Source organism: Triticum urartu, chromosome 3A (genome assembly GCF_056163025.1).
Source record: "Triticum urartu cultivar PI428250 chromosome 3A, HENAU_Tu73, whole genome shotgun sequence".
Lineage (NCBI taxonomy): Eukaryota > Viridiplantae > Streptophyta > Magnoliopsida > Poales > Poaceae > Triticum > Triticum urartu.
In genome coordinates, this window is record NC_141875.1 from 287,489,286 (window position 1) to 287,499,253 (window position 9,968).

Genomic DNA, 9,968 nt, shown 5'->3' on the forward strand with positions numbered 1-9,968 from the left:
TGTAGGGGTGGCAATTTATAGCCTAGGGAGCAGCCCGACATGATAAGACATAAATGCCCTTCAATGATATGACCGTCAGGTGGGTAGATATTTTGGGACAGCTGGCGCATAGCACAACAACGGTCGGAATTTTGAGTATCAAATTCCTCAAGGCTATAATGTTCCACATTGTAGGCAATCCACGCTAGCGAATTCCTAACTCCTCAGTCTGATCAAATTCCTCAGAGACCAGAAGAACTTCGTCTCTGTCGCTAAAGAAATTTACTGAACTGTATGAGATTTCCAATGGCTTCACTCGAAGGGATTGGTAGGTGTAGGATTTGAGTTGAGCCTCACATGGAAATTTTTCCTTAGTATTTCCTCGACCCCCTTTAACAGTACGGTGTTTCCTGTGACTCGAGAAAGAGAAAATGAAACTACGAAAGCAAAAGTCTTCATGCTTCTTGTCGGTGTCAAAACCGGCGGATCTCGGGTAGGCGGTCCCGAACTGTGCGTCTAGGCCGGATGGTAACAGGAGGTAAGGGACACAAAGTTTTACCCAGGTTTGGGCCTTCTCGATGGAGGTAAAACCCTACGTCCTACTTGATTAATATTGATGATATGGGTAGTACAAGAGTAGATCTACCACGAGATTGAAGAGGCTAAACCCTAGAAGCTAGCCTAAGGTATGATTGTTGTTGTGTATGTTGTCCTACGGACTAAAACCCTCCGGTTTATATAGACACCGGAGAGGGCTAGGGTTACACAAAGTCAGTTACAATGGTAGGAGATATGCATATCCGTATCGCCAAGCTTGCCTTCCACGCCAAGGAAAGTCCCTTACGGACACCGGATGAAGTCTTCAATCTTGTATCTTCATAGTCCAAGAGTCCGGCTGAAGGTATAGTCCGGCCATCCGGACACCCCCTAATCCAGGACTCCCTCAGTAGCCTGTGAACCGGGCTTCAATGACGACGAGTCCGGCGCGCAGATTATCTTCGGCATTGCAAGGCGGTTTCCTCCTCCAAGTACTTCATAAAAGATTTTGAACACAAAGATAGTGTCCGGTTCCGCAAAATAAGTTTCCACATATTGCCATAGAGACAATAATATTTACACAAACCTAATTTGCTGACGTATTCCGTAGTGTGACACACCATGGCCAAGCCTTTATCCGAGTCGTTTCATTATCCCACCTCAACGCGTCATGCGAGGCGGTTTCCTTGGCACGTCATGTTAAAGCAGAGATCGTGTCCCCTTATTCCAGGATTCTCATCAATACGGGCGTGGGTAACCCAACCACGCCATTGATTACGGTGCTTGGAGATAAGCGAGTTTTACCAGGCTGGTGGGCACACGTAGTTGAGTCCACCCATATAAGGGGATAGGGATCCACCTTTTCACCTACGCCTTATTCCTCCCCTGCTAACCCATTCTCGCGCACTCGAGCTCCAGCGCCCAAGTCCGCACTCCCCACCTCAACCTTCTCCAGCCATGTTGATGGTCTCCTTCGTCACGGAGGGACACATCAAAAAACTGAGGAAGGCCGGATACTTGTCTAACGACATTGCGTACCGGCTTCCCGAAAAGGGGTAGCTCATCCCCACCCGTAGGCCCCATGAGAGGGTGGTGTTCCTCCCCCATTTCCCCCGCGGATTGGGCTTCCCTCTTCACCCATTTGTCCGGGGGCTCATGTTCTACAATGGCCTGGATTTCCATGATCTGGCCCCGAATTTTGTCCTCAACATCTCGGCTTTTATCGTCGTGTGCGAGGCTTTCCTCCGCATCCGGCCCCATTTCGGCCTATGGCTCAATACTTTCAACGTCAAGCCAAAGGTGGTGCGCGGCAACCAGGCGGAGTGCGGAGGCGCCATGGTGGGCAAGATGGCCAACGTCTTATGGCTCGAGGGCTCCTTTGTGGAGACCCTGAAGGGGTGCCAATCGGGGTGGTTTTACATCATCGAGCCGCGCGACCCCAAATGGGTGGACAAGAAAGAGACGGGCCTGTCGTGGGGTAAAAAAGGAGAGCTGACCGGACTCCAAACATACATCCAAACCCTGGTGGACAAGAAGCTCAAACTTGTCAATGTTGTCCAGGTTATGCTCATCCGCTTGATCCTCCCGTGTCAACAATGGGCTTTCAACCTGTGGGAGTTTGACCCGGCGCGGCACCAAACTCTGAGCAGGCTCTTCGACACGACGTACGAAGATGCCTGGAAGGTGCTTTTCAAGGGCACCGAGGCCCCCGCATCCGCTACCAAGGATCGCGGATTCAGTACGCAGCGTCACGCTCATGCGGTAAGCTGTTTTTTCCTTTTACAGGGTATCATTTTCTCATAGTTTGACTCTATGCGGGATCTAAGCTCCCTAACCTTTGACAGGATTGGCAGGTGACGTCCGGACAGATCAACTGTCCGGCTCCATTGCACGAAGGCCCAGCGGACGCTCGCTTGGCGAAGTTGCTGGTTCCGGCACCTTATGTCGTGCCGCAGAAGAAGGCCGCGAAAAAGGCCACGGGGAATCGAAAGAGTGCCCGGCGCCAGGATGTGTCGGATCCATCATCCGACGGTTCCGAGGCGCATTCCTCCCGTAAAGACGAGGAGGAAGAAGAAGAGACCTCTCTCCCTCTAGCGGGAGGAGAGAAGAAAAGGAAGGCCGCCCTCTTTGGGGAGGCCGGAGGGTCCAAGAAGGGGAAAACCCTTCCTCCGGACTACTCCACCGACGCCGACGACGGCGGAGAGGAATGGCCGCCCAGGGCCAAGCCCCTGGCCAAATCGTAAGTATCCGGATACCAGAGTAATTCATAGTATTCGTTTACTGCATAGCTTTCCCTTATGACGAATATGTTTATGCATCCCACCCAAAGACCGGCTCGACGCGTCGTCGAGCGGCTCGCTGGACTCGTCGGATGTGAACTCGCTTCCGACGGCTTCCTCCCCCCGCCCTACGGATGACACCGAAGTGTTTTCCCAACAAGTTCCAAGCCGGGAGGAGGTGGTCCTGGAGGCGCCGCAAGGCGACCTCCCGGACTCCAGGAGTAAAGGGGATGAGAGCCCCCAGGGCTCCAAGTCCGGCTCTAGGCCGGACACCGCTCCGGCACCTTCAAAGGTTCCAGAATCCGGCGGGGGACCTCCTTCCAAGAGGAGCAAGCCCACTGTGCCGGTGACCCCCATCCAACCGGAGGCGCCGGACAATCTGTTGGAGGCGCTCCAAGGCGCCTCCATCGACGAGGAGCACCGTACCAATATGAGTGCGGTGGTCCAGAAGGTTCAGTCTGCCAAGAGTGGACTGACTGAAGCTTGTACTAGCCTTTTAACATGCTTTGAGGTAAGTAAAGAATGTGTAAATAATATTACGACATAGACAGTAGCCCGTGATGCTCTGTTTGGCGTTCGGGAAGAAAAGCCGAATAGAGGATCAAATAGAATTCGTAGGAGTCTAACAAAACTGAGTCAATATGCGTATGCAGGCTTCTCTGCTTGCGTCCGCCGCACTGACTGCGGAAGTGGACACGCTAAAGCAGAACCTCGAGCGGTCCGAGCAAGAGATCGGGCGTGCCAAGAAGCAGCTCAAGGACAATGAAGGTAAGAAATACCTTGTTTTTAAATATATAAAAAGGTGCAATTGCAAAAAATGATAGGAGTATCGTGGCTATTGTAGGGGCCACATCTGAGGTGGCGGCCCTTAAGCAAGCGCTGGTCGAGGCCAAGAAGAGGGCGGCCACAGAGCGCACCGAGCGGGAGAAGTATGAGGCCGAGGTTGGCAAGGTACGGCAAGAGCTCCAGGCTCTCATGGAAAAACATGAGAGTTTGGAGCTTGACTCAAAGACGCGAGCGTCCGAGCTCGCGGTGGCTATTGAAAATGACAAGTCTGCCAAGGTCGAATCCCAGAAGACCCTCCAGGAGTTGGATGAGGTGAAGAAGATAGCGGCGGGTAAGGCATTCTATATGCAAAGCAAACGCATAAACGTGAGTTACTTGTTACTTACCCAAATCCGGAGCTCTCCAGGAGCGTTCGCAGATCTTCCCCGGAGTGTGTCTGATGCCGCCGCATTCTATCGAGCCGAGGAGGGCAGCTCGATAGAGAAGGTGTTCTCGTCTCAGTGTGCTGAGGCCGGACACCCCGTGCCCCTGAGCGACCAGCTGAAGCAACTGGTCGAGCTCCACAAGGTGGCCGAATAGGCCATGAAGGGCCTCATAGTTTGGCTGTGGCCTGGAGGGGCTCTGCCTGGGAGCTATTTCGGGCTGGTGCGGCGGCTGGTGGAGGCCTATCCAAGGCTCGAACTCATCAAGCGCTCCGTCTGCATTGAAGGTGCCCGTAGGGCCCTTGCCCGTGCTAAGGTGCACTAGGGCAAGCTGGATGCTGAGAAGCTTGTGAAGGACGGGCCACCGCTGGGGAAAGAGCATCGCAAGCCTGAGAATTATTATAAGGATGTTCTGAAGGGTGCTTGCCTTGTGGCGGATGAATGTTCTAGGGATGTAATTTTTGAGTGAAACTTACTCGTTTTGTCCTGTGCGCTGAAAACTTGTTCATATGCGCTAAGCAATGCTATTGGAATTTAAAATATTACCTTTTGTGTGGCTGTTTATCAATTCTGAGAGATGGCAAGTCGTCAGCTTCTGCCCCCGTGCCGCTAGTGCTAGGGTGTTCGGGGATAAACCTGAGCACTCTTTTTCCCATGTTTGGGCCCTTCGAGGGAGGCACTCAGCCCAACGAACAAGGCAATCGGACTATAATGCGTGAACATTCTCACTTAGCCATAGAATTCTATAATTTTAAATTTCAGCGAAGCCCCTGGTATTCGGAAGACCGAGTTCGGGGCGCTATCCATGCCTTGGCCGGACAGAGCTGGCTCCTCGCTCTAAGCGGCACAAGTCGTTAGGGACTCGAAAAACTTCTCGAACAGCGACCAGCTCTCGCTTCATCATGACAGTCAGTTTTAGCTTTCTCCACTGAGGTGCTCGACCCAGCTCAACTGGGGCACAATCGCAGTGGTTCTCCTAGTGCTACCTTAGCCGATATAGCGGAACGTAAGGCACCAAAACATAGGAGCCGGGCAAACCCAACTATTGACCCAAGACATGATTTAGAGCCGATGCATATAATGCTATAAGTTTGGGGTGCCGCACTTGTTAAAGTGTTCGGACTTCTCACACCATATTGAGGGGTGCTAAAGCCCCTGGCGTATTTAGGCCGTACCAAAGTGTACAGGTGCAATATGTCGGTAAGGAACATATATATATATATATATATAAAAGAGTAATGCAAAAATAAACAAAAGCTATGCATTGTTTATTAAAGAGGGCTGCGATCAAAGAAGAACGATACAAATAATGCGATAAGCAAAAGGTTGGACTGTGCAACATGTCCGTTCCAGGGGCAAGCTTCGGAATAGTATGCGAAACAGGTATACTGCTCGTGATAGAGACCACCTGGAAGTTCCGTAATACGGCGTGGCTTGTCTGCTTCCCTGGTTCTTGCATTGTTTGTGCGGCAATTGAACTGCCGAACAGGCCTTCCGAAGAGTGGAGTCCTGAAAGTAAGAGAAAATTAAAAAATCGGGCAGCCCCTGGTGCGGTTTAGGCCGTGTTTCGGGCGTGCCGTGATGGTGCCCCTCCCCCTGTACCCATGGTATTTCTAGAGCGTAGTTATGTATGCGAAGTAGTGGTGTCACGTTTTTGTGAGGGCTGGGGTTGGTGCCGCATTGCTACGCCTACTCAGATCGTGCCAGGCGGTCTTGTTGTAGGTTACCCCGGGCGCGCTTGACGGAGTCCGGTCATTTAATGGCTGGAGTGGAGAACTGCCTGGAGAGGCTGCTTTGTACTTCCGCTGCAAGGGCCGCCGTGTGCTCCTCCGTTCGGAGGGAGCGTTCAGTGTTTCCATTGACCGTAATTACTCCTCGAGGGCCTGGCATCTTGAGCTTAAGGTATGCGTAGTGCGGTACCGCATTGAACTTGGCGAATGCGGTTCGCTCGAGCAGTGCGTGATAGCCACTTCGGAATCGGACTATGTCAAAGATTAACTCCTCGCTTCGGAAATTATCCGGAGATCTGAAGACCACTTCAAGTGTGACTGAGCCTATGCAGTTGGCCTCTACACCTGGTATTACGCCTTTAAAGGTCGTTTTGGTGGGCTTAATCCTCGAGGGATCTATGCCCATTTTCCACACTGTATCCTGGTAAAGCAGGTTCAGGCTACTGCCGCCGTCCATAAGGACTCTAGTGAGATGAAATCCGTCAATAATTGGGTCTAGAACCAATGCGGCGAATCCGCCATGATGGATGCTAGTGGGATGGTCCCTTCGATCAAAGGTGATCGGGCAGGAGGACCATCGGTTGAACTTTGGGGCGACTGGCTCTACCGCGTATACGTCCCTTAACGCGCGCTTCCGCTCCCTTTTGAGGACGTGGGTTCCGTATATCATGTTCACCGTCCGCACTTGTGGGGGGAAACCCTTCTATCCACTATTGTTCGGCAGCCGGGGCTCCTTGTCGTAATCGCTATGCAGCCCCTTGTCTTCATTGTCGGCATTTAGCTTGCGTGCCTGCTTGAACACCCAACAATCCCTGTTGGTGTGATTGGCTGGCTTTTCGGGGGTGCCATGTATCTGGCACAAGCAGTCGAGTATACGTTCCAAATTGGATGGGCCCCTAGGATTCCTTTTGAATGGCTTTTTCCGCTGACCGGATTTAGAGCCTCTGAATCTGGCATTAACTGTCGTATCCTCAGCATTGTCGATGTTAATGCGGCGCTTCTTCTTGTTGCGACGCGACCTGCCACTACTGTCCCTGGTATCCGAATTACCAAGGTTCTTGGTCATATTGTTGCTACGAGCAAGCCAACTGTCTTCTCCCGCACAAAAGTGGGTCATGAGTGTCGTGAGTGCTGCCATAGACTTCGGCTTTTCCTGTCCAAGGTGCCGAGCAAGCCACTCGTCACGGATATTGTGCTTGAAGGCTGCTAGGGCCTCAGCGTTCGGACAGTCAACTATTTGATTTTTCTTTGTTAGGAACCCTGTCCAGAATTGCCTGGCCGATTCCTCTGGCTGCTGAATTACGTGACTTAGGTCATCAGCGTCTGGGGGTCGCACATAAGTGCCCTGGAAATTGTTAAGGAATGCGGCTTCCAGGTCCTCCCAACAACTGATTGATCCTATTGGCAAGCTGTTAAGCCAATGCCGAGCTGGTCCTTTAAGCTTGAGTGGGAGGTATTTGATGGCGTGGAAATCGTCGCCGCGGGCCATGTGGATATGAAGGAGATAATCCTCGATCCATACCGCAGGATCTGTTGTGCCATCATATGATTTGATATTTACGGGTTTGAAACCCTCGGGTATTTGATGATCCATTATTTCGTCTGTGAAGCATAGTGGGTGTGCGGCGCCTCTGTATTGGGCTATATCACGACGTAGCTCCAATGAGCTTTGTCTACTGTGTTCGGCCCTGCCGAATTTGTGGCCGGCGTGACGTTTACCGTCTCGAGCCGTGGGGCGCCCACGCGATCCGTAGATCGATCTTTGTTTGCCTTGCCTTGTCCTCCAACATATCTCGTAAGTCTGGCGCATATTCCCGTGCCTTGGTACGGGGTGCGGCTTGAATGGAGGGCCGAGAGGCCTCTCTGTCGCGGCCACGAGGTGGCCGGTCGGCCGCATCAAGTGCTTCCTCCTCTAATCGGGGTAGCAACCTGCGCTTTGGGTAGCTCTTGGAGGGGCGTTTGAGTTTATGCTCTTTGGCCGCAAGAACTTCAGTCCATTTGTCAACTAGCAAATCTTGATCAGCTCTAAGTTGTTGCTATTTTTTCTTGAGGCTTCTTGCCGTGGCCATAAGCCTGCGTTGAAAACTCTCTTGCTTGACGGGATCCTCTGGCACGACGAATTTGTCGTCGTCGAGGCTTGCCTCGTCTTCGGAGGGAGGCTTATAATTATCGTCCTCGACCTCTCTGTCTGCCGCTCTCTCATGAGGGCTGGTTTCTTCATCCTCTTGTGCTAAATCTTGCTGGAGGGGGTTTTCTTCGGCACTTTCTAGAGTATTATTATCTCCCGTGCTGGATTCACCATATTTGTTTTGGCGGGATTTTGAGCGGCGCCGCTGACGCTGGCGCTTAGGCTGTTTCTTGGAGGGGTCATCCTCCGCTGTTCCATCGCCATCTCCTTCTTTTGGGGTGTCCACCATGTATATGTCATATGACGAGGTGGCTTTCCAGGGCCTAATAGGCGCTGGTTCTTCATCGTCTCCTTCATCGGCGTCCATACCATCGATGTCTTCGGAGTCGAAGTCGAGCATGTCGGTTAAGTCGTCAACAGTAGCTACAAAGTGGGTGGTGGGTGGGCTTTGAATTTCTTCATCGTCCGAATCCCAACCTTGCTGACCGTAGTCCGGCCAGGGCTCTCCTGATAAAGAGAGAGACTTTAGTGTCTTCAGAATATCGCCGAAAGGCGAGTGCTGAAAGATGTCCGCACCAGTAAACTCCATCATCGGCGCCCAATAGGATTCGATCGGCAGGGGCACGGAGGGTTCGGAGTCCGGAGAGGAGTTCGGCTCCTTGGAGTCACGAGTCTCGCAGAGTACGGGGCTGGTGTTCGGCTCCCGAGGTGGCATCCAACCACCCATCCTTGATCGGTGCAGTTGGCTCCGAATTAAGGGTCGAAGCCGATATGGGTGCGGCCTCCAGGGCACTGTTCGGCGGCAGAGCTAGATCATGCTCGTCGTGACAGTGCGGCGCGCTCGGCAGTGGCTCGAATCCGTCGAAGATCAAGTCCCCGCGGATGTCAGCCGTGTAGTTTAAGCTTCCAAATCTGACCTGACGGCCAGGGCATAGCTTTCGATCTGCTCTAGATGGCCAAGTGAATTGGCCCGCAGTGCGAAGCCGCTGAACACGAAGATCTGTCTGGGGAGGAAGGTCTCATCCTGGACTGCATCGCTATTGATGATCGTAGGAGCCATCGAGCCTGACGGCGACGACACAGAGGAATTCTCAATGAAAGCACCAATGTCGGTGTGAAAACCGGCGGATCTCGGGTAGGGGGTCCCGAACTGTGCGTCTAGGATGGATGGTAACAGGAGGCAAGGGACACAAAGTTTTACCCAGGTTCGGGCCCTCTTGATGGAGGTAAAACCCTACGTCCTGCTTGATTAATATTGATGATATGGGTAGTACAAGAGTAGATCTACCACGAGATCGAAGAGGCTAAACCCTAGAAGCTAGCCTATGGTATGATTGTTGTTGTGTATGTTGTCCTACGGACTAAAACCCTCCAGTTTATATAGACACCATAGAGGGTTAGGGTTACACAAAGTCGGTTACAATGGTAGGAGATCTGCATATCCGTATCGCCAAGTTTGCCTTCCACGCCAAGGAAAGTCCCTTCCGGACACGGGACGAAGTCTTCAATCTTGTATCTTCATAGTCCAGGAGTCCGGCTGAAGGTATAGTCCGGCCATCCAGACACCCCCTAATCCAGGACTCCCTCACTTCATGTTCCTCGAATGAATACCAAGTCTTCAGGATTACACCAAATTCTTCATTTTCAAATTCTTTGGGAAGTCTTCAGAAATCCAAAGTCTTTAGTCGAAGAACTTCATTTTTAGGGGTCGACTTTCTCTGTAAATATCAAACACCTCATATTCTTCTAGACCTGTGTAGACTCGCAAACGCATCAGTCCCTTAACCTATAAGTCTTCAATACACCAAAATCACTAAGGGGCACTAGATGCACTTACAATCTCCATGACGTTAACGGGACCGGCCCGCCAGACAGAGCTCAGCCGTTGGATTTATCAATGTTGTAGGGAAGGGTACGAGCACAGACGCCGTGCCTAACCTTCTCACACGAACGGTCTGAAGAAAGACGGTCGGCGCGCCGCTCCCGTGGTAGGTGACAATCAAGCAGGTGATAGCCATAGATAGACTAAGCATGGAAAGCAAACATGCCATTGGGTCAGGCCCGAGCGGCTTGGGGATGATGCAGCCCGAGGGGCGCCACCAGCAAG